This window comes from Eulemur rufifrons, chromosome 28 (assembly GCF_041146395.1).
Source record: "Eulemur rufifrons isolate Redbay chromosome 28, OSU_ERuf_1, whole genome shotgun sequence".
NCBI classification, from domain to species: Eukaryota; Metazoa; Chordata; class Mammalia; order Primates; family Lemuridae; genus Eulemur; species Eulemur rufifrons.
Genome location: NC_091010.1, coordinates 2,043,920 through 2,070,222, shown reverse-complemented (window position 1 = coordinate 2,070,222; position 26,303 = coordinate 2,043,920). Strand labels below are relative to the sequence as shown.

General features: G+C 36.9%; 1 pseudogene; it reads right to left on the bottom strand.

The window, feature by feature from the left end:
• Positions 1-7,525: 7,525 nt before the first annotated feature.
• Positions 7,526-26,303, bottom strand: part of LOC138376557 (mRNA decay activator protein ZFP36L2-like) — a 34,900-nt pseudogene continuing 16,122 nt past the window's right edge.

Below are 26,303 nucleotides of genomic sequence, written 5' to 3'. Positions count from 1 at the left end.
CATATATAACGAACCCACAGCCAACATCATACTGAATGGGGAAAAATTGAAAGCATTCCCACTTAGAACTGGAACCAGACAAGGCTGCCCACTGTCCCCACTACTTTTCAACATAGTATTGGAAGTCCTTGTGAGAGCTATCAGGCAAGAGAGCAGAATCAAGGGGGTCCAAATAGGGACAGAAGAGATCAAACTCTCACACTTTGCTGATGATATGATGTTATATCTAGAAAACCCCAAGGATTCAACCAAGAGACTCCTGGAATTGATCAATGAATTCAGTAAAGTCTCAGGATACAAAATCAATACACACAAATCAGAGGCATTCATATATGCCAATAACAGTCAAACAGAGAACCAAATTAAGGACTCAGTACCCTTCAAAATAGCAACAAAGAAAATAAAATACCTAGGAATATATTTAACTAAGGAAGTAAAGGACCTCTACAGGGAGAACTATGAAACACTGAGGAAGGAAATTGCAAAGCATGTAAATAGGTGGAAAACCATACCATGCTCATGGATTGGTAGAATCAACATTGTTAAAATATCTATACTGCCCAAAGTTATCTACAGATTCAATGCAATCCCTATTAAATTACCAACATCATTTTTCACAGATATAGAAAAAATAATTTTACGCTTTGTATGGAACCAGAGAAGACCCCGTTTAGCATAAGCAATTTTAAGCAACAAAAACAAAATGGGAGGTTTTAATTTGCTAGACTTCAAACTATACTACAAGGCTGTGGTTCTTAAAACTGCTTGGTATTGGCACAAGTGCAGGGACACAGACCAGTGGAACAGAACAGAAAATCCAAATAGAAAACCATCCTCATATAGCCATCTAATCTTTTACAAAGCAGACAAAAACATACTCTGGGGAAAAGATTCCTTATTTAATAAATGGTGCTGGGAAAACTGGATAGCCACATGTAGAAGACTAAAACAGGTCACACAGCTTTCACCTCTCACAAAAATCAACTCACGGTGTATAACAGACTTAAACCTAAGGGGTGAAACTATTAGAATTCTAGAAGAAAATGTAGGAAAGACTCTTACAGACATTGGCCTAGGCAAAGAATTTATGAAGAAGACCCCTAAGGCAATCACAGCAGCAACAAAAATAAATAAATGGGACCTGATCAAATTAAAAAGCTTTTGCATAGCCAAAGAAACAGTCATGAGAGTAAACAAACAATCTACAGAATGGGAAACAATTTTTCATACTACACATCAGATAAAGGACTGGAAACAAGAATCTATTTAGAACTCAGGAAAATCAGTAAGAAAATATCGAATAACCATATCAAAAAGTGGGCAAAGGACATGAATAGAAATTTTTCAAAAGAAGATATAAAAATGGCTAACAAACATATGAAAAAATGTTCAACATCTCTAATCATCAGAGAAATGCAAATCAAAACCACAATAAGATATCACTTAACTCCAGTGAGAATGGCCTTTATCAAAAAGTCCCAAAACAATACATGTTGGCGTGGATGCGGAGAGACAGGAACACTCATACACTACTGGTGGGACTGTAAACTAGTGCAACCCCTGTGGAAAATAATATGGAGATATCTTAAACAGATTCAAGTAGACCTACCAATCGATCCAGCAATCCCATTATTGGGCATCTACCCAGAAGAACAAAAGTCATTCTATAAAAAAGACACCTGCACCCGAATGTTTATAGCAGCACAATTCACAATCGCAAAGATGTGGAAACAACCCAAATGCCCATCAATTCATGAATGGATTAGCAAAATGTGGTATATGTATACCATGGAATATTACTCAGCTATTAGAAATAATGGTGATATGGCATCTCTTTGGTTCTCCCGGAGAGAGTTGGAACCCATTCTATTAAGTGAAGTATCCCAAGAATGGAAAAATAAGCACCACATGTACTCACCAGCAAACTGGTTTTCCTGAGTGCACATTTGGGAATAACACCAATTGGGTATCAGACAGAGGTGGGGGCTGGGGGAAGGGATGGGTGTATACCTACTTGATGAGTGCGATGCGCACTGCCTGGGGAATGGACACGCTTGAAGTTCTGACTGGGAGGGATGGGGGTAGGGGGAGGGGATGGGTGCATACCTACATGATGAGTGCAATGTGCACTGTCTAGGGAATGGACACGCTTGAAGCTCAGACTCAGGGGGATGGGGGGGCATGGGCAATATATATAACCTGAACTTTTGTACCCTCATAATGAGCTGAAATAAAAAAAATTTTGATATCTTTGTTTGTGTGTGTGTGTGTTTTTATTCTTATTTCAGCATATTGTGTGGGTACAAATGTTGAGGTTACATATATTGCCCTTGCCCCCCTTCCCTCTGATTCAGAGCTTCAAAAGTGTCCATCCACTAGACAGTGTGGATCGCACTAATATTTTGGTTTCTTTAGTTAATTTTTCATCCAAGTCCTGGAATTTTTTTGTGGTTTCTTTGTGTTGATTTTCCATTTTTTTCTAGCATACCATTGAGTTTTCTTACAATCCATGTTTGAAATTCTTCTTCAGTCATTTTAGCATTCTGAATTTGGTTAATGTCTATTGCTAGAGAGCTGGTGTTCCTCTTTGGGGGTGTGTTTTCTGTTTGACTCTTCATACTTTCAGAGTTCTTTTGCTGAGTCCTTCCTATCTGGATCAGTCGTTGCTTCCCATGTTTCAGTTTTCATTTGGAAGGTAACACATCGTGTGCAGGCTCTGTTCCAGTAGATCCTGTTGAAGCAAGGTAGTTCACAGCTGCTGTCTAATAGCCTGGATGTGTGAGCTTCTATGGTTGCTTGATCTGTCGCTAGGGAGAGCCTCTAATATGTTGTTCAGGGTTCTTCTACCACAGTTGGGAGGTTGTTCCTGATGGGAGGGGTTTCTTGGGGAGCCTGCTTTGGCTTCTTGCCAGGGTTTTTGTTCCTTGGCCATGGATCCCACTGTTGGCAGCCAACTGAAGGCAGGAATCCAGCCTCAGAGTTTTTGACTGGATGACCAAAACCAGTCTGATGAGTAAAGTCATCGGGCTATCAACTTTTGATCTTCACCAAGACCCCACGGATTTAAGCTAATTGCAGAGGGAAAGTGGCTTTTTTTTTGTCTCTTCCTACCTCCAGAGGTGGTGCCTACCACTTTTGGCATGAAAGATGCTGGGTAGGGGTACGGGGTGGTGCCACAGTCCACCCAGTGCCTCTAAGTCCCATGGGCATTAGTCTCCCATGCCCCAGCACTTGTAAGTCACACAGGCATTAGCCACTCATGACTACAGAAGCACTCAGAGTTCACACATCAAAACGGGTCTGACTAGTTGACCGTAGGTCGTGTAAGGGTGGAGCTTGTCACAAGACTCCCTGGGCTGGGGGAAGGGAGCTGCCTGACACCATATCACACCACAGGGGCTAGGTTGTGAACCCCTAAAATGGCGATTGCCCACCCTCAAAGCACTAGCACTGGGGACAACTATTCAGGAGTTGGCAGGTGCTGGGTCAGGGAATGCTAAGTCATCAGGATGCCCCCTTGTCTCTTTTATGTCACCCTCCCACAATCTCACACCTGTCCAGCAGGAACTCTCGCTCTTTCTGATCCACTCTGAGTGGGCCTATGAGCACGTGGCAGTTTGCAGGTTAGAGTCCCCTATTTAGTGTTCACCTCTGTCAATCTGGACCCACTGAGTGGTAGAGGCAATTTACCTGTCTTGTAACTGTCTCCAGTGGTAGCCAAGACCAGTCCCTTCTCCTGTGGGACTGAACCCACTTCACTTTCTGGCCAGGTGGGTGCAGCCATTCCATGCTCTACTCTCTATTGTTTGTCTCGCACTCTCCAGATTTTGTGATCTTATCTCCCATTCACCTTTTCTTTTTCCTGCTTTTTGTGTCCCATGCTGATTCTCCACCAATTCACAATGCCGTTCTTGTGGGGGAGGGATCCACTCATGTGTAGCAGACTGAGATCTACGCTTCCCTCTCTGGGAGCAGGAATCCAGGAGGTTACCTCCACTCTGCCATGTTTTTCCTCCCAAGTGCCAGTTGTTTTATCATACAAAATCACTTGGGGTCTTTTTTGATACCTGATATTAAAGTCCATAGAAATGCTAATAATATTTGTACACTAACATTTACAAACAGCATAAGTAAAGATTTATAACCAGTAAGAGGCATTCTGGAATAACACAGAAGGCTGACGTAGGGAAAGGGATTATGAGCTTTTAATTTCATGAATACTTTGTGTGTAACATTATGAATTATGTTAAAAGAAAAATCACCTTCTTCCCTCTTCTGGCCAGGTAAACCATGTAGTTTTTCTTTTACATTCATTCACTAGTATTCCATAAGTAAGCATTAAAGAACAACTTTTCAGAATTGTCTAGGCCATCGATCTCATTCTGAGGAGTAGGCAGTTGATATATCTCATTAATTGAGTTTCTCAAGCATTGTTTATTTTATAATGTTAAATAGAATCCAGGTGATGAAGAACATTTGTTTTTAAGCCACATGACTGGGATTTCTGGGTTATTTTTCTTTTCAGGGTAAAAATAGTAGACAACAATTCAGTCAAATTTTCTGAATCATGTCATGACCAACCACCATGCCAGCCAGTTATTTCCACAGGCATTACAATTGGCTGATTGTACAGGATTGATTTCAAAACTGTAGGTTGCTGTATAGATTTTTACTTCCAAGCATACTTAAACCAAATGGTAACTGATTTCCAGGGGAGTTCCCTTATACTAATTATATTTCTCCTTAAAAATATATGTTGAATAGAGTTTAGCTTCAATCATTTAAAGATCATAGTGTTAAATTATTATTTGAATTATCTAGATCATTTTTGTTTTATAACATTAAAGGACCAGAGTTTTTAATAAAGTACTGTATATACTTCAAACCTTAACTAATTGCCTTTACAGTAGATTCAATTTTATGGCATAAGATTTCTGCTTATATTGCAATAACAGATCATTATTTGAGAGCATGTCTGTTCTATATTCACAATAACAGTAAATACTTCAAAGGTGGAGAAACTCTAGAGCAACATCAGCTGAATCATGAAGGCAAAGGACCAGAGTCCCTACTCGGGTCATATTGTTGACATATGAAAAGGTAATCAAGAAAACAGTTAGGCCGGGCGCGGTGGCTCACGCCTGTAATCCTAGCACTCTGGGAGGCCGAGGTGGGCGGATCGTTTGAGCTCAGGAGTTCAAGACCAGCCTGAGCAAGAGCGAGACCCCATCTCTACTAAAAAGAGAAAGAAATTATATAGACAGCTAAAAATATATATAGAAAAAATTAGCCGGGCATGGTGGCACATGCCTGTAGTCCCAGCTACTCGGGAGGCTGAGACAGGAGGATCCCTTGAGCTCAGGAGTTTGAGGTTGCTGTGAGCTAGGCTGACGCCACGGCACTCACTCTAGCCTGGGCAACAGAGTGAGACTCTGTCTCAAAAAAAAAAAAAAAAAAAAGGAAAACAGTTAACAAGGTGGTGCAAGAATGTAATGCCACAGTCCTTTCTTTTGATATCAGTGAACTGGGACAGTATTAAAGACCAATAAAATGACAGCTCCAAGATGTAATAGTGAAGGCCAGTTGTGAGTGGCTGATAGGGATAGTTGTACCAGCAGTGCCTTGTACTCCACAACCAGGAGGTCTTTTTCAGGAATCGGACTCTGTAGGTAAACACATAAAGGCAAAATGAAAATCTCCACTTGGTTCTAGGGTCAAGGGCTCCTTGGAAGGCTCCTCATTCTGGCCTCTACTGCCTCGATCTCCTAATAGCTGTGGTACTTTGGGCACTGAGCCTGCATTTTCATTCTTAATGGAGTCCTTTTCATGAGCAGAAAGTTTTAGTTTTATGAAGGTCAATTCATCAATCTGTTATTGCATGTTTTTTTCTTTTGGTCTGGTTTAAGAAATTTTTGCCTAACCCAAGTCTTAAAAATATCCTACCTGGTGTTATAATTCCTTCCAAATTATTTTTTGCTTATATATTATAGGATCATTCCAAATTGACCAAGCATTATTTATTGAAAAGACTTCAGTGGTAGGTAGATTAGGTATTGTTATTAATCAGGTATCCATGTGGGGCAATTAACAGATTGCCTATATTTTCATCTTTGTTTAAATTTCTATGCTTGAACAAATACCATTGGGTCAATTTCTGTACTCTTATAAAAAATTTTTATATAAGTATCCAGTATTGTTCTTTTTTTATTTCTGTTTGAAATTTTCCTATTTTTCATACTTTTCATTCCTGATGAAACTTTAGAATCTGCTTGTAATTTCACAGACAAAAACTGCTGGTTTTTTAATATATATCAATATATATAGAGAGAGCAAGATTTCAGTAAGAATTTAGCTTAATTTAGGAGGAAATTATATCTTAAACATTACTGGTTTTTGTTTTGTTTTTTTGATAACACCTTTTTGCATTGAAATTTTTTGTTGGTGTTTGTGTTTGAGTCACAGGACATGCCAAAATATGGTACAGATAATTCTTGTGTACCCTTCACACAGCTTCTCCTAATGATACTATATTAAATAATCATAGTACATTATCAAGTCGCCATTTGGATATTTCTTCTTTTTTTATTCCTGAGTAGTATTCTAATATATGAATGCACCAAAGTTTGTTTATACATTTACACTGAAGGGCATTTGTGTTGTTTAAAGGTTTTGCTATTATAAATAATGCTGCTATGAATATTTGTGTACAGGTTTTTGTGTGACTGCAAGTTGTCTTTCTTCTAGGTTAGATATCCAGGACCATTGGGTTGTAAGATGAATCATTGTAATCATTGGATTGTATAATAAATTTAACTGTGTAAAACACTACCCACTATTTTTCAGAATAGCTGTACCATTTTTCATTCCCATCAGCAATTTTTGAGAGATCCACTTGCTTTGCATTCTCTACAGCAGTTGGTATTATCAATATTTTTATTCTAATAGGTATGAAGTTGTATTTTATCTTTGTCAGATTTGTGATTTGAGTATGTTGACATCCATATATTTTCTTCATAAATTTTTCAACTCTTTCACTCATATTTTGGTTGGATTTTATTTTTATTTACTGTTGAGTTTAGAGAGTTATGTATGCATTCTCTACATAAATCCTTTGGCAGATAGGTGATTTACAAATACTTTCTCCCAATCTGTCACAAAAAAAGTTTTTAATTTTCATTAAGCCCAACTTGGATTTTTTTTTCTTAATTTTTTTCTTCTGATTTTGTTTCTTGGATTTTTTTTTCACATCTTTGCTAATGTGTCTAATAATTCTTTGCCTAATCCCAAGTCATAAATATTTCCTTCTATTTCTCCTTCTAAAATTTTATAGTATCACTTCTGATCATCTTTTTATTTATTTTTTAAAGCACCACAGAGAATTTATTTTTTTTCAGGTAAAGTCAGTAACTAATTCCTCCTCTTCCCATTGTACGCAGTGAGCCCATATCGGGTATGCGTGAAGCAGGCCTGAGAAGCTGCCGGGCTGGACTCTCTGTCCAGGCTGAGGGTGTGCCTGCCAGCTGGCTCAGGCTCTCCGCCTCGTCGGGAGCAGGATCTCCATCCTGAGGATGGCCTTGATGTTCTCGTCCACCACATGCTTCTCCAGGGCAGGCAGGGCCAGTTCCCGGCCATCCTGGTAGCGCTGCAGCAGCACCTCCGAGTACTCCACCCAGCGCAGTTGGCGCAGCCGCTCATGGAGCAGTTTATTGGGGGCTGGGGCTCTGAGAGGCCCCCGCTGGGCAGGGAGGCCTTGAGACACTTGGTGCTGCCCGCACTGGGTTGGGAGCCCACCGTCACATGATCTGTCCCGAACTCCCCGCAGTGGTCATGGGCGTGGGAATGGCGCCTGAGAAAAATGTCGTGCCTCCAGAGAGCTAATGAGACATGACCAATCATGACCAATATGAACAAAGTCTCCATATACATTATAATACAAGTCTTCTGGAAATATGTTTTCACTTTATGTGAGCAAATAACTGGCTTATATTGGAGGTCAAACTGCTAGATAGTTTTCCAGCATGGTAGTTGTACATTGTACCCTCCACCAGCAATGTATGAGAGCTCTCATTCCTCATCATCACCTGTATTTTGTGTTGCCAAGGTTTTTAATTTTAACCCTTCTAGTGGCATGTAGCTAGCTCTATTATCATTTTAAAATCTGCAACTCCCTAAAGAATGATGAAGTTCAACACAGTCTTAGATGCTTATTGATAATTGATACATGTTCTTTTATGAGGGCTATCTTTATATTGCTAATAGAAAAAAAACCAAACTCCATAAAATAACTTAAAGAGGTTTATTACAAGACAATCTGTGTGACTAAGCCTCAAGAGGTCCTGAGAAAATGTGTCTGAGGTGGCCAGGTGGCCAGGCAGCCAGGTTACAGCTTGGCTTTATACAAGACAGATACTGCAGGTAAAATCCTAAATCAATACATAGAAGGTGTGCATGGCTTTGGTAGGGGGTGCAGCTTACAGGTTATAGGTGGGTTCAAATATTCTCTGATTTGTGATTGGTTAAAGAAATAAAGCATTGTCTGAAGGCTTGAAATGTTTTAAGTTAAGATAAGGAAGTTCCTTAATCGGAGACCAGCCATACTATACTGATTCAAGTGATCTGTTAAACAAATTTATGGCTTGCAGGCAATTTTAGTCTTTGCCCTGCATGGTCTTAGGTTCTTTTAATAATTTAGTGTCTTATTATCTGAGGAGTGTCTTACCTCCCTTCCCTTCATGGCCAGGAAATCAGTTCTAAGGTTTTTCTGAGGTACTTTTGGCCAAGAGTGGGTCTGTTCAGTTGGGAGGGGAGCTTAGGATTTTATTTTAGTTCACAATATCTTTGGCCAAAATGTTTTTGTTTGTATATATACCAAAATTTGTAAAAATTTTCTTTGTATTCTAGATAAAATTATTTTGTCAAACATAATGTGCCACAAATATTTTCTCTTGTTTTGTGGACAGTCTGTTCTTCCTCCAGTGGTGAGATATCAGAGAAAATCTGGTAAAACAGAGGATTTTAATAGGATACAGTGTTTCAAAACACAATAACTAAATACTTAGGATACAATTATACATCACATGTAGTACAAAGAAACAAGAAAATCACAACCTGAAAATCATGACCAACAAATGTGGACACTGACATAACACAAGTGTTTGATTTATTTGACAAGGATCTTAAAATAGCTGTTACAAAATTGATTCAATGATCAATTACACAGTGGAAATAAATGAGAATAAGAAATCCTCAACAAAGAAATTTTAAAAATATCAAGAACAAAATAGAAGATAGAAAGAGTTAAATGAAAATTTCAGAATTGGTCTGGTATGGGAGTTCACATCTGTAGTCTAATGACAGCTACTCACTTGGGAGGCTGAGGCAAGAGGATTGCTTGAGCCCAGTAGTTTGAGGTTGCAATGAGCTAAGATGACGCCACTGCACTCTAGCCATGGTGACAGAGCAAGACTCAAAAAAAAAAAAAAAAATCAGAACTGTAAAATGCAACATCCAAAATTTTAACAACAGTTAAAAAATATATATATAAACATTGTATGGGCTAAACAACTAAATAGAGAGGATATAGGAAAGAATCAGTGAACATAAAGATAGAACAATAGACATTAACCCACCTAAAAAGAGAGAGAGAGACAGACAGAAAATAGACTTGTAAAAATGAACAGAGACTCAGAGGTCTGTGGAACTAAAATAAAAGATCTAATATCCATATTATCAGAATTCCCAAAAGGAGTTAAAAATAGACAAGGCTGAAAAGGTAAAAAGTGATCAAAGAAAGAATGACTATGGACTTCTCAAGTTTAGTAAAAAATATAAATATATAAATATATACACACACACATATATATACATATATATATATGCACACACCAATAGATTCCATAAGCTAGCCACAAAACTAGAGGAAAAACCCAGACTTATCCATACCACAACATATCACAGTTAAACTTCTGAGAAGCTAAATACAAAATAAAATTTTTGAAAGCAGCAACAAAATAAAAAGGCACCTCACATAAGGAGAAAAATCAAATGACAGTAGATTTCATGGAAACCATGAAAACTATGGAAATTATAGAAACTAAAAGGAATTGGCAAAACATTTTCAAGTGTAGAAAGAACAGTCACCCCAGAATTTTATATCCAGAGAACATATTCTTGAAGAATGAAGAAAAAATAAAGACATCTTGAATAAAGGAAAACAGAGAAGTTACCATGAGTTGGCCTAACTAAACAAATAACTTTAAAAAGTTCTTGGAACAGAAAAGAAATAAAAAAAGAGGCAATCATGAACTATTAGGAGGGAATAAAACGTGTAAAATAATAGACTTTCCTTCTTCCCTTGAATTTTCTAAATTATATTTAACATTTAAAAATAAATTATAACATTATTCAATGTAGTACTCAATGTATATAGAAGAAATGCTTAACACTATTTTATTATAAACAAAAAAGGGTAAAAGACTTATAGGGAGATAAAGTTTCTTTACTCAAACTTGTAAATATTAACACTGGTGGACTATGATAAGTTCTGTATGTATAGTGTAATACCTGGACACATCACTAAAAAAGTCTATACAAAGAGATATAGTCCAACACATTATAGATGATTCAAGTTGGAATTAAAATACAAAAACAAGTTAAAAAGGTAGGCAGGAAAGGCAGGGAAAGAAAAGCAACAAACATAAAAATAACAAAAGTGACAGACATATGCCCTAAATTATTGCTAATTACATTAAATTTAAGTTTAAATGCATTAATCAAATGATAAGGGTTGGCAGAGTGGACTTAAAAAAAAGTGATCCAACTAGATGTGTCTACAATAAACTCAGTTCAAACATAATAACATGCACAGGCTAAAAATCAATGATAAAAAACAGATACACATGCAAACATTAATCAAAAGAAAACAAGAAGGGATAGATTAATATTGGATAAACCAGACTTCAGAGCAAAGCAAATCACTAGAGACAGAGAGAGATGTCACATCCATATGATCAATTCACTAAGCCAACATCACAATCTTTCATGTATATGTATCAAAAACAGAGCTCCAAATATGTGAAGCAAAAACTGCTAGAACTACTGGAGAAATAGACAAATCAACAATCGTAGTTGGGGTATCGAAAACCATCTCTCAACATGGATAAGACAACCACACAGAAAATCAGCAAGGACAAGAAGAGCTAAACAACAGGATTATTATGGGTTGAATCATATACCCCTTAAAATATATTGAAGCCCTACAGTACCTGTGAATGTGACCTTAGTAGGAAATAGGTTCTTTGTAGATGATAAAATTAAGATAAGGTCATTAGGGTGGGCCCTAATTTAATATAATGGTGTCCTTATAAAAAAGGAAAATCTAGACATAGAGACAGACACAGGGAGAATCCCATGTATGGAGAAGTGATACATTTTAAGTCAAGGAAAACTAAATATTTTCAGCAAACCACCAGGAGGGGGAAAAGAGACATGGAAGAGATTTTTCCCTCAAAGACTGAAAAAGAATCAACCCTGTCCTACACCTTGATCTCAGACGTGTAGACCCTACAACTGTAAAACAATGCATTGCTGTAGGGTGAGCCACCCAGTTTGTGGTACTTTGTTATGGCAGCCCTAGAAAACAGATACAAGCATCAAAGACATTGATTTAATTGAAATTTATAGATAACTTGACCTACCAATAGAATGTACTTTCTTTTCAAGTGTTTAACAAACACCAACTATGATAAATCCATTAAAAACTGAACATATATAAAAGAATTCAAATCACATAGAGTGTATTCTGAGATCACAGTAAAATCAATCTAGAAATTAACAACAAAAAGATTACATGAAAAATCTTCAAACATTTGGAAAATCTCCAAACTAAACAACATATTACTAGATAATCACTGAATCAAAGACAATGCCTCAAGTGAAATTTAAAAATACATAAAATTAAATATAAATGAAAACACAAGATTTTAAAATCTGTGAGACATTGCTAAAGCAATGTGGAAAGAAAAATGTATTGTACTAAGTACAGTCAGTCATGTGCTGAAGAATGACATTTTGGTCAATGATGGACCACAATATGATTAAAACAGAGCAGAAAAATTCTTCTCACGTAGAGACATGGTAGTGCAATCCATTATTTGTGTGGTTGTGTTGATGCTTGTGTATACACCTAAGGTGCTGCCAGTCATATAAAAGTATCCCACATATGTGCAGTACATAATATTTGGAAATACATAATGGTTTATGTATTTATTATACTACCATTTTATTGTTACTTTAGAGTTACTCTTTCTATGTAACACTTATTATAAAATTCAACTGTAAAACTACACCTGGCAGGTCCTTCAGGAGGTGTTACAAAAGAAGGCATTGCTATCACAGAAGAGGGCAGTTCTAGGCATGTTAGTGCCCGGGAAGGCTTTCCAGTAGAACAGAAGTGGAGGTGGAAGATAGTAATAGTGATGATCCTGACCCTGTGTAGGCCTAGGCTAATGTGTGTGTTTTATCTTAGAGTTTGACAAAAAAGTTTAAAAGGTAATAAAAAGATATAAAACAGAACAAAGCTTATAGAATAAGGATATAAAGAGAGAAAATATTATTATACAGCTATACAATCTGTATTTTAAGCTGTTATTAAAACAAAGTCAAAAAGTTAAAAAAAATTAAAAGTTTATAAAGTAAAGCTACAATAAGGTAAGGCCAACTTATTATTGAAGGGAAAAAACAATTTTTAAAGATAAATTAAGCGCTGTAGCCTAAGTGTACTTAAGTGGTATATCCTAAGTTTGATAAAGTCTACAATAGTTTACAGTAACGTCCTAGGCCTTCACATTCACTCACCACTCATTCACTGACTCACCCAGAGCAACTTCCAGTCCTGCAAGCTCCATTCATAGTAAGCGCCTTATATATGTGTACCATTTTTAATCTTTTTATTGCATTTTTACTGTATCTTTTTATGTTTATATATGTTTAGATACAGAAATAAAGCCATATAGCTACAACCAACTGATTTTCAACAAAGCGGACAAAAACACTGAGAAGGGATACTCTATTCAATAAATGGTGCTGGGAAAGTTGGAGAAACATATGCAGAAAAATGAAACTGAACTACTATCCCTCACCATATACAAAAATTAACTCAAGATGGATTACAGACTTAATTGTAGATCTGATACCATAAAAGTTGTTTCTTTGAAAAGATCAACAAAATTTACTAACTTTTCTCTAGATTGATGAGATAGAGAGAACTCAAAGATTCAAATTACTACTATGACAAATGGAAGAGGAGACATTACTACTAATTTTACAGACACGAAAATGATTATATTGCAAAGCTACGGTTCCCAACCCCCAGGCGGCAGCCCAGAACTGGTACATGGCCTGTTAGGAACCGTGCCACACATCATAGCCTGAGCTCCACGGCCCCCGGCTTTCTGTGGAAAAATTGTCGTCCATGAAGAGATTAAATCAGTAATAAAATATCTCCCAATGAGAACCCAGTACCAAATGGATTCCCTGGTGAATTGCACCAAATATTTAAAGAAGAATCAATGCCAAACCTCAAACTTCTGAAAATTGAATAAGGAGGGACCACTTCCAAACTCACTTTACGAGGCCAGCATTACCCTTATTCAAAGTCATAGATGCTATTAATACAAAAACAAAACTACAGCCAGTATCTTTATTGAACTCAGATGCAAAAATCTTCAATAAAATACTAGCAAACCAAATTCAAAATCACATTAAAAAATCCATACACTATAATAAAGTGGGATTTATCCCAGAGATGCAAAGATGATTTCACAAATGCAAATCAATAAATGTGACAGAACACATCAACAGAATGAATAAAAATTATATGATAATTTTAATAGATACGGAAAATCATTTGACAAACTCATCTGAGACCTAAAAAAATTTAAGTGCTTGTTTTTTTGTTCTAATCGCATCTTAACTGCCCTGTTGTGAATATTTTGTTCATCAATACAAAAATTTTATTGGCTTTCCTTTTTGCTGAAGAATGAAACTTCGTAATAATAATAATAAATAACAAAACAAAACAAGAACAAATAGAAAAACGAGGTGTAGGGCCGCTCCCAGCACAGAGTTCGAGTTCAAGTGCTCCGTCCTGTCTGCTGTCTGCCTATGTCATCCCCCAATCCCGGTGTCCCCAGCAGGGGCGAGGGCGACCTCCAACACTCTCCCCTCCCAACGGCCTTCCCTTCTGGCCTCCTTCCTGGCGCTCTCTTACCTCAGTGGTCAGAGACCGAGAGGCGGCTGAAGATGGGTAGGCGGCGACCCGGGTCGAGGCTGGGAGACTCAGGAGCCTCTGAGGCTGCCCGAGCTCAGGCGGCTGCTCAGTTAGCTGTCGCAGTCCGACAGCGAATCCACGAGGCTGGAGAAGGCCGTGGCTACACGGGCGACTCGGACAGGCCTCGGGGCAGCTGGAAGCCAGAGGGCGCGAGGGCGGAGCGATGGCACAGGCGGGGATGAGAGCACTGGGCGGTGCCCGGGGCTGCGCAAGATGGGGCGCCAGCCCTGCTGCTGCGGCCCGGTAGTAGGCGGCCGCGGCTGAGAACCAGTGGGTCTGGATGGCGAGCGGAGTGAGGCTGCTCAGCTCCAGGCCCAAAGTGAAGGAGCTGTTAGCGCAGGAGACTGTCCCCACGTCCTCGGCGCCCCCAGCCCGGTGCAGTAGAGCAGCGCGGCCGCAGTTGCTGCCCTCGCGCAGGCGCAGCACGTTTGGGCGCACAAGCGTGTGGAGTCGGCAGAGGCCGCGGAGCTGGAGGGCGGCTGCAATTCGAGACCCCACGGGGGCTGGAGGTGGCCGACCGGAAGCCAGAGAAGCTGAGGCTGTGCTGGTGCTTGGGCAGAGGCTCCGCATCTCTCACTGCTGGAGGTGCACAGGTCGCCGGAAGCGCTCCCCAACATAAGCCACCGCTCTTACACGTTGTGGATGAAGTAGCAACGCGGCCTGTAGGGGCAGAACCCGATGGTGTGGAGGTGTGGATGCTCAGTGTTGTAATCCAGGTGTTGCGTGGTCAGACTACGCAGCTCCTGGAAGCCACGTGGGAAATGGCATTTCTCCCCTTGAACATGCTCGTCTCTCCAAGGACCAGCACAGGTTAGTCTCATAGAGCTCCGAGTTGATCCGCCCCTTTCTGCTACTACTGCAGATGCAGAACGTGTTGGCTGCGCTTGCCATTCTCGCTGAAGGAGCAGCCGGGAATGTGTTCTCCTTGTTGAGCAGGGCTGTGCTGCCTCCCCCACCCTATGGCCCTTGATGGTGCCCTAGGAAGCCGTCTGGTCCAGCATGCAGTTCAGATTGATGTAGGCCCGGTTTGTCTCTGCTTGCACAGGAAGGCCATACCTTAGGGATGAGGAGCCCTCATGGCGGTGAGGCCGGTGAGGCCAGGCTCAAGTCAGGAGGAGTAACTGGAGAGGGACTGCGAGGGACCGATAGTTTGCTGGGGGGAGGGGGGTGGCGTGATTAAGAAGGAGAGGGAAATGACTGGGAGGTGCCCTTGAGTGCGGAGTGAAGGACAGGAGAGAGAAGCAAAGAGCGCTCCTCCAAGCCCCCAGGGAGTGCCTGGCCCGCCCCCGCCCCTCCATACCTTGCAGAGCACAGCAGTTCAGCAGTTTCGGGCCTGCTGGAACCTCAACACTCTTTAATAATAATAAAAATAATTCTCAACTAATTAAGAAGAGAAGAAATGTATCTCAACACAATGAGGCCTCACTTAACATCTTATGCAATGGTGAAAAACAGATATTTTCCTCTAAGATCAGGAACAAGACAAGGATAGCCCTTCTCACCACTTCTATCCAACATAGTACTAGTAGTCCTAGATACAGAAATTAGGTGACAACAATAACAAAAATTATTTAATTCTGAAAAGAAGAAATAAAATGTGCAGATCACATCATCTTATATATAGACTCCACCAAAAACTGTTAGAACCAATAAATAAATTCGATAAAAGGATACAAAATCAACATACAAGATACAAAATCAACATGCAAAAATCAATTGTGCTTCTATATACTAACAACAGTGTGATCAACTATAAAAAATTAACTCAAAATGGATCAAAGACTTAATATGACAGCTAAAACTATAAAACTCTTAGAAGATAAAGGGAAAAATCTTTCATGACATTGGGTTCAGAAATGATTTCTTGTATATGAAAACCAGAAGTACAGGGATTAAAAGACAAAAATTAAAAAATTTTACTTCATCAAAATTATAAAACATTTTTTGTCTCAAAGGATACTATCAAAAACGTAAAAAGGCAGCCCTCTCATAATGGGAAAAATATTTGCAAATTACTTATAAAGGATTAATATATACCATATATTTTAAAAACTTACATCTCAATAACAGGAAAATAATCCAACTAAAAAATAGGCAAAGAGCTTGGATAGATATTTCTTCGAAGAAGATAAGCATGTGATCAATAAGCATGCAATGAAGATGTCACATTGATGTCACTTTTGGTTCTTTTCCCCAAAAGGCTTATGCAGTGACTCAGTTTGGAAGCTTTTCAGCTTCCAGCCCTTGAATGTGAAGTGTCATTGGCATGTCTGGCAGTAGTCTCTCATTCACTCCTCAATAAACAACATTGAAATACAAAAGAAGCTTGTGTAAAAATTAAAAAAAAAAAAAAAAAGCATGCAAAAAGATGTCGTATGTCCTACATCATTAATAATTAGGGAAATGTAAATCAAAACCTCAATGAGATACCACTTCATATGTGTAGGATGGCTATTAAAACAAGTAAGGAAACAAACAAAAACAGAAAACAAATGTTAGGATGTGAGTAAATTGGAACCGTTTATTTAAAGACTTACACATTACCATATGATCTAATAATTTTACTTCTGGACATATACACAAAAGAATTGAAAGCGGAGAGTTAGATATTTGTTTACCCATACTTATAACACCTTTATTCAGAATAGCTAAAAGGTGGAAACAACCCAAATGTCCATTAACGGATGAAGAGAGAAACCAAGTGTGGTATTTACATGCAATGAAATGTTACATGTAGCCTTAAAAAGGAATGGAATTCTGATTGGTGCTACAACATGAATGAATCTTATGTTAAATGAAATAAGCTAGATATTATATGAAGTACCTACGATATTCAGATTAATAGGGATTTCAAGGTAATTTTACTCTTATGAGAGTCATTGCCAAGTGTTACCATGCCAACCGCACAACTTTGTCTCCTTCGAATGTGCTAATAAAGGATTCTTAATGATCTGGGGATTTCCCTCAATTTCTCTAATAGAATAAGGCTCCAAATTAAGCACAAGTTCCAAGGGAACAAAATAAAGTTTTAACTCTTGCTAATTGGGAGGCTATTTAACAAGGCTCTGTGGGTGCTCAACTTTGCCAAACTCATTAAAAGTTCTCTACCACAATCCCACAAGCCTGATTTAATGAGACTGTGAACACTACTCTTCCAATTAAGGCCTGTCTCTTCCATGCTTGGAGCACAGACACACAGGTGCTGGTGATTAGTCTCTCTCTGTCTTTGTTAGCGAAAAACCCCATCCCCATTGTTGGAAGGGAAAATAAATGAATTAAAGTTTTGCAGAATTTATCTAGATTACAAGGGAAATTAGAAGTGTCCTTCAATTTCTGTTTACAAACTTTGATACTAATTGAGTAATAGAAGACTCCACAATCTTTCTTAAACACTTTAGAATGAATTTAAATTAAATATGCATATGTATATTCATGTGTACTATATTTGTACAATAAAAGAGGTGAGAGCTATTGGATCATTTTATTTCTGAGGTCCTTTTCGTCTCTACTTGCCATAGTACATTACTGATATTTTTACTTTCAATCGTAGGTAGGCATCAGAGTGCTAAGGCATTGCAGATTATTTTAGTCATGAGGATACTGATCCAAGGACTCAGGAGCTCAGCTTCCCACCCTGATTCTCCAGAGCCTCTCACATAGGTGCCTCCCTGAAAGAAACATATATAGTGCTTAATGCCGGGTAAAAGACCCTTTTTATTTTTATTGATACAAATATTTATACATATTTATGGGGTACATGTGATATTTTGTTACATGCATAGACTGTATAATGATCAAGTGAGGTGTTTGGGGTATTCATCACCTCAAGTATTTATCATTTCTATGTGTTGGAAACATTTCATGTCCTTTATTTTAGCTATTTTGGAATATATAATATATTACCATTAACTATAGTAACTCTGCTATCAAACATTAGAACTTATTCCTTCTATCTAACTTTATATTTGGACCCACTAAACAACCTCTCTTCATCCCTCCTCCCACCATACACCCTTCCCAGCCTGTGGTATTTATCATTCTACTTTCTATCTCAATTTTTTAGTTCCTGCACATGAGTGAAATCATGCAATATTTGAAGAAGACTCTTGTTAGTTATCTAGAAAGTACACCTGAACCCTTCACCCAATATGAAACCTAGAAACTTAATGGCAATTTGCATACAAAATGTGGCCTTTCCATACTCCATTTTCCTACTTCTACCACTGGAAGGAACCACCATTCTAAACCGATTGTTCAGCATCCTCTTATTTTTATTTAGTTTTATCTCATCTAAATATAGATTTTAAACATCTTTTGTTTTAATTGTTTAATGCTTCATAAATTTTTAGAGAAGTTACTGTGCAGCAAGTAAACTTCCTGAACATACTTTATAGTATCAGTAAGATTCATCCTTATATTTATTAAATTGCTCAGTCTCTCTTTTTTTCTTTTCTTTTTCTTTCTTTCTTTTTTTTTTTTTTTTGGAGACAAAGTCTTCCTCTGTTGCCCAGGCTGCTGGAGTACGGTTGTGGGATCATAACCCACTGCAGTCCTCTCACTTCAGCCTCCCACAGTATTGGGATTACAGGCATGAGAAACCATCCATGGCCTCAAACTCACTGTTTTTGACTATTGAAAAATATTCCATTGTATGATTACAACATAAATTATTTATCAAATTATTTAAACACTAAGGATTTTTATATTTCTGCTATAAAACAGGCTTTTTAAAAAATATTTTTTATGACTCCTAATATAATAGAAGAAGTTCCTTGGGTTGTATAGACAGAAGTAGAAAGGCTGAACTGTGTAGAATGTGAATGTCCAATGTCCAACATAACACACTGATCTCTTTTCCTAAGTGATTCTATCAGCTTTCATCCTAATCAGCAAATTCTAAACTGTTCTGCCAATAAACATACTCACCAACATTTGGTATTGTTTGAATTTTTATTTTTTCTGCTTGATGGAGATTAAAAAAAGCATTCTTAACCATTATTCATGATGTTTACTGGCAATGTGTATCTCTTTTTCTGTGAAATAACTGCTCATATCTTCTTTTATTTTTCTGTTGATTTGTGTAAATATATTAAAATGAATCAAGGAATAGTGTTAATATATACACATTTGATATTTTTACTTAGTATATTGTTCCTCTTACTGTATAATTAGAATTTCCACCCATTTGAAATATTTATTAATGGACAAATTTCTTAATTTCAATGTGGTTAAATTTGTCAATGATACCTTTCTAGTTCTCACTTTTTATAACTTCTTTAAGAAATTGGTGTCTACCCATGACATAACAAGTATTTGACTATAATTTAAAATAAATATTTAAGTTTTTGTTTTAAATATATGTTTTAATCCATGAGGTTGATTTTATACATTGTTTGGTAGAAATTACATTTTATGTTTGTCCCTATGATTAACATTTTCTCAAGAACCTTATTAAAATTCAGTAGATTTAATTTTCTTCAAAACAGTTATATTATTCATAATAGATTAATTATAATAAAAATTAGGCACAAAAATTTATAATGTCTTAATCCAAGTGAAGTTTACTTCTTGTTGTGCAGCAGTGTTGGAAGGGGGAACAAGTGCCACTTCTCAGTGTTACTTGAGGGACGTAGGAAGACAGAGCCTCTGCCTAGGTTTTCCTGCGACATCGTCATTGTGACAGAAAAGAAAAGAAAAGGAGGAAAAGAATGTGAAGAAGAGCAGCACACAAAGAGTTGTTCTGTCTCTTCCCTTTTCCCCTTCCTCTCTTTTTCTCTACTTTCTTTTCCCTTTCCCTTCCTCTCTCCTTTCCTTCCTTTCATTCTTCCTTCCTTCCTTTTGCTAAAAATACCCATCTTTCTAAAACAAATTAACAGAAATTTTCAAATGGAACACCATATTACAGAAAAAAATTTTGAGGAACGAGATCATGGCTCCACCAAAGCTTATTTCATGTCTACCCACCCAACATACACACACACACACACACACACACACACGCATTTATGCAGTATTTAAAGCAAAGTTTAGACATCCTGTCACTCCTTTATTATACATAACCTCTAATTAATAGTTTCCTCCTTTTCATTTAACCACAATACCTTATTATACTAAGACAACACCATTTCTATAATGTCATCTAATATCACATTTATAAACATATTTCCCAGTAATCTCAATAATCTTGTGTCTTTTTACAATTGATTTATTTGGATGAGGACATGAAAAACTTCACATGTTGCACTGGGTTGTTATGCCAATTAAGTGTTTTTAATTATATATGAATTTACAGCTGGCACCCTTAGCCCTGACCACAACATTCTGTCCATTTGTACACAGACTAGAAGTCCCAGAGAATAAATACCACCATCACAGAAGCCCTCAACCATCCACCTGTGAGAGTCAGGTCCTGTGTCCTCCCCCACCAGCAAGGATGATTCTGTGGAGTATGTGATTTTTTTTTCTTTTTTTTTTCTTTCAGCTTATTATGGGGGTACAAAAGTTCAGGTTATATATATTGCCCATGCCACTCCCATCCCCCTGAGTCTGAGCTTCAAGCATGTCCATTCCTCAGACAGTGCACATTGCACTCATCATGTAGGTATACACCCATCCCCTCCCCCCACCCCCATCCCCCCCGAGTCATCTACCCAGAAGAACAAAAGTCATTCTATAAAAAAGGCACCTGCACCTGAATGTTTATAGCAGCACAATTCACAATTGGAGTATGTGCTTTACCCCACATATTCTTTAGAATCATGAGTGAGCCACAAGATTGAGTTGCAGTTGCCCTCTGTAGTAGCTTACTTAATAAAACACTCCTTATAAACTTTCTTCCAATCCCTGTATCAATTCTTTATGTCCCCTACTCTCAGTTAAGTGACATATATCAACTTTCTATCTTAGTATCTACTCCTGGGGAAGCCAAACTCAGGCAAAGTTGGCCCTCTCTACTACTTGATCATGCTATTTATTTCTTTGAGACATTTCTTTTCCTATAGAATATTTTATATTCTGTATCTTTCTGGTTACTTTCTTGTGTTGTGATTTAACTTGACTTGAACCCATACCTCCTGCCCTTTTATGTGATATATTTATTTTCTTTTTGAGAACTCATAATCAGGTCAAGAGGCTTGATTAGCTGCGTTTCAATTATACTGTCAAAGCTACTTCAAAGATGATGCTGGGTACTTCCTATGGCATCTCAACATGAGGCCCTGGTTTCCAATTTGGTCACTTTGATACCAGTTTTATCTGTGTGTTCACCTATTGTGACTTGGATCAATTTTTTTCTTTGTTTTTATTTTGATTTTTGATTTAGGACGTACAAGTAGTTTTTTTGATACATAAATGAATTGCATAGTGGTGAGGTCACAGATTTTAGTGTACCTGTGATCCAAATAGCATACAGTGTATTCAACAGGTAATTTTTGATGCCCCACCTTCCCCACTTCTGAGTCTCCAAAGTCCATTATACCACTCTGTATGACCATGTGTACTCATTGCTTAGCTCTCACTTTGGAGAGTATAAGTGGCATTTGTTTTTCCATTCCTGAGGTATTTCACTTAGGATAATGGCTTCCAGTTCCATCCAAGTTATTGCAAAAGACATTATTTCATTCTTTTTTATGGCTAAGTAGTATTACATGGTGCATATATACACACCATGTTTTCTTTTTCCACTTATTAGTTGATGGACACTTAGGTTGATTCCATATCTTTGGAATTGTTAATAGTGCTGCTATAAACATACAAGTGCATGTGTCTTTTTGATATAATGACTTCTTTTCCTTTAGGTGGGTAACCCAGTAGTGAAATTACAGGATAGAATGGTAGGTTACTTTTGGTTCATTGAGGAATCTCTATACTGTTTTCCATAGATGATGTACTAATTTTCATTCCCACCAACAGTGTAAAAGCAAAACCCTTTTTATCATCTGTGCCAACATCTATTTTTTTTTCACTTTTTAATATTGGCCATTCTGACAGGAGTAAGGTCATATTTCACTGAGGTTTTAATTTGCATTTTCCTGATGATTTTTGATGTTTAGCATTTTTTCATATGCTTTTTGCCATTTGTGTATATATATATATATATATATTTTTTAATTTTTTTCATATCACTTGCCCACTCTTTAATGGGGTTGTTTTTTCTTTGCTGAGTTGTTTGCATTCCTTGTAGATTCTGGATATTAATTCTTTATGAGATGCACAGTTTGTGAATATTTTCTCCCATTCTGTAGATTGTTTATTTAGTCTGTTGGGGTTTTTTTGTTTGTTTGTTTGTTTGTTTGTTTTGCTATGCAGAAACTTTTTAGCTTAATTACCATTTATTTATTTTTGTTCTTGTTATATTTCCTTTTGGGGTCTTAGTCATCAAGTTTTTGCCTACGCCAATGTCCACAAGTGTTTTTTCTAAGTTTTCTTCTAGAATTTTTATGGTGTCAGGTCTTATATTTAAGTTTTTAATCTATCTTGAGTTAATTTTTGTGTGTGGTGAGAGATATCCAGTTTCATTCTTCTGCATGTGTCTCTCTAATTCTCCCTATTGAATAGGGTATCCTTTCCCCGGTGTATATTTTTGTCTACTTTGTCAATGAACAGTTGGTTGTAGGTTTATGGTTTTATTTCTGTTCCATTAATCTGTGTGTCTCTTTTATACCAGTACCATGCTGTTTTGATTACCATTCCTTTGCAGTATAATTTGAATTTAGGTAATGTGATATCTCCAGGTTTTTTTCCTTAGGATTGCTTTGGCTATTCAGGCTCTTTTTTGATTCCATATGAAATTTAGGATTGCTTCTTCTAATTCTGTGAAAAGTGACATTGGTATTTTGATGGACATTGCATTGAATCTATAAATCACTTGGGCAGAATAGACATTTTAACAATATTGATTTTTCCAATAAATGGCCATGGGATGTTGTTCCATTTGGTTATATCATCAATAATTTTTTTCATCTGTATTTTGTAGTTCTCCATGTAGAGATCCATCACTTCTTTGGTAAGTTATATTCCTAGGTATGTTTTTTTTTTTTTTTTTTGCAATTATTGTAAATGATATTGAGTTCTTGATTTGCTTCTCAGCTTGGCAATTATTGTATAGAAATGCTACAGATTAGTGTACATTAATTTTGTAACTTGAGACTTTACTGAATTTATTTATTAATTCTAGGAGTCTTTTGGAGGAGTCTTTAGGACTTTCCAGATGTAAGATCATATCATTGGCAAAAAGGGATATATTGATCTCTTCTTTTCCAATTTGGATGTTCTTTGTATATTTTTCTTGGCTTATTTCCCTAGCTAGGCCTTCTTTTAATTGGACTATGTTGAATAGAAGTGGTGAAAGTTGGCATCCTCGTTTTGTTCCAGGTCTTAGGGGAATGCTTTCAACTTTACCCCATTCAAGATGATGTTGTATGGGTTTATCATATATGGCTTTTATTATTTTGAGGTATGTTCCTTTTGTGCCTAGTTTAAGAATTTTTATCAGGAAGCGGTACTGGATTTTATCAAATGTCTTTTCTGCATCTATTGATATGACCAAATGGGTTTTATTTTTTTCACTTCTGTCTAGGTGGTGAATCACATTTGTTGGTTTGAAAATATTGAATCATCCTTGCATCCCTGGGATGAAACCTACTTAATCATGGTGCTATTGGATTGTATTTGCTAGTATTTTTGTATCTATATACATGAGGGATATTGGTCTGTAGTTTTTTTTGTTGTGGTGGTGGTGTCCTTTCTTGGCCTTGGTATCAAGGTGATATTGGCTTTGTATAATGAGTTAGGGAGGATTCTCTGCTTCTTGATGTTATGGAATGGTTTTAGTATGGTAGGTACGAGTTCTTTATCAGTTCTTCTTTATGGGTCTGGTAGAATTCAGCTGTTAAGTTCATCTGGTCCTGGGCTTTTTTTTCTTGAGAAGTTTTTCTTACTGATCAATCTCAGTACTCAAAATTAGTCTGTTCCAAGTTTCCATTTCTTTGTGATTGAAGCTTGGAAGGTTGTGTGTTTTCAAAACTTTATACATTTCCTCTAGGTTTTCTAGTTTGTATATGTAGAGATGTCCTTAGTATTCTTGGATGATCTTTTATGTTTCTTTGGTGTCAGTTGTAACATCTTTCTTTTCATTTCTGATTGAGCTTATTTGAATCCTCTCTCTTCTTTTCTTGATTAGTGTAGTCAATAGTCTGTCTATTTTATTTATCTTTTCTAAAAACCAATTTTTCATTTCATTGATCCTTTTATTTTCTTTTGCTTTCAATTTCATTTAGTTTTGCTCTGATTTGTTATTTCTTGTCTTCTGGCAGCTTTGGGTCTGATTTGTTCTTGTTTTTCTAGTTCCCTGAGCCATCACATTAGATTGTTACAAATTTTCACTAATTATTAATATTTATGAGGCACTGATGATACTTGCCTGGATCCATGATTTCATCAAGGAAGGAACAATGATGATTGTGATTTCTGTTATTACTTCTGCATTTTATAATGAAAACTTTCTGTAACAATTTTGGTTACACTAATGAAATTCATATTACAGAGTCAGGATGTGTATTCCTCCAGAGGTGAATAATCTGATTTAGGGGAAGAGAGATTGTTAGGAAATGAGAAGTTTCTTAAAATCTGGATGTTTCAATATGCTGCAATTATTATATTTTTTGATGCTCAAAGTGTCCAAATTTTACCCAGTGGAACTACTTCAGGTACTCTTGCTTCCTTTTCACTTGACCTCATTGCTCTTTGATATCTTTCTTGCTTTCTGAAGAAGAATATGTTTTAGGATCATTTTTAGCATTTCCTTAGAAATCCTAGTTAATTTACCTGAGAATTATATCTAAACACCACTTTTGGGAAACTCTGGTTCTCACTGCTACTAGTTAGCATGACTTTTATGTTTTTGCAATAGAGAGTTAATAATTATGTTTTTTCTAGAAAGAGAAAAAGAAACTATAATTTTATATTTCTAATTCAAATTAGAATTATAGAATTTTTACTTAAATTAGTTGTTTGTATATATTTAAAATATTTTATCTTTTCCTGAAAGTCTTGTTTTTGATAATATCAGTATAATTACTTACCAATTTGTCTTATGTGTCTCAAAATAATACCAGTAGTAGTACAAAACAAAACTACTTAACATAGTTTGATATATCTTTGCCATTATCCTGTCCTTAGAATATATTTCACTAGTCTGTGTTTAAAGATACTATGTTTAAAATATTTTCTCTTGGTGGTTATTCCATCAACTTTTCCATTTCAGGTAAATTTTCAAATGTAGGACAAAAATGTGATTGTAATATTGGGGTATTACCTTATATATGATTGCACATTCTGTGGTTATGTTCCATTTTGTTATTTTGATATTTTCATTTATCTTTTATCTCTTTATTTTGATCAATTTCAAATTGCCAACCTTTTTGGATACTCTTTATTTTGTATTTCCTTTTTATTGCATATATTTCTGTGTTTATGTTTTTTTATTCCATTCCTTTTGCTCCTTTGAGTACATTATACTGTTTGTTTTCTCCTATTCAAATAAATATTTACCTCATCCTTTGCATTTTTTCTCCATATATAATATACATAATAATGCTTTACATTTTCTTCTAAAACTCCTTACCAGATGGGTTCCATGGCTAATGTCTGTAATCCTAACACTGTGGGATGCTGAGGCAGGAGGATTGCTTGAGGCTAGGAGTTTGACCAGGCTGGGCAACACGTGAGACCCCTGTCTCTACAAAAAAAATTATCTGGGTATGGTAGCATGTGCTTGTAGTCATAGATTCTTGGGAAACTGAGGGAGGAGGATCCCCTGAGCCCAGAAGTTTGAGGCTGCAGTGAGCTATGTTCATGCTACTGCACTTCAGCCTGGGTGGCAGACACTGTTGTTTCAAAAAATAAAAATAAAACCTTACATAACCTACATCACACATATTTTTAAAAATAAGATTGCTTATTGAAGTATGCCATG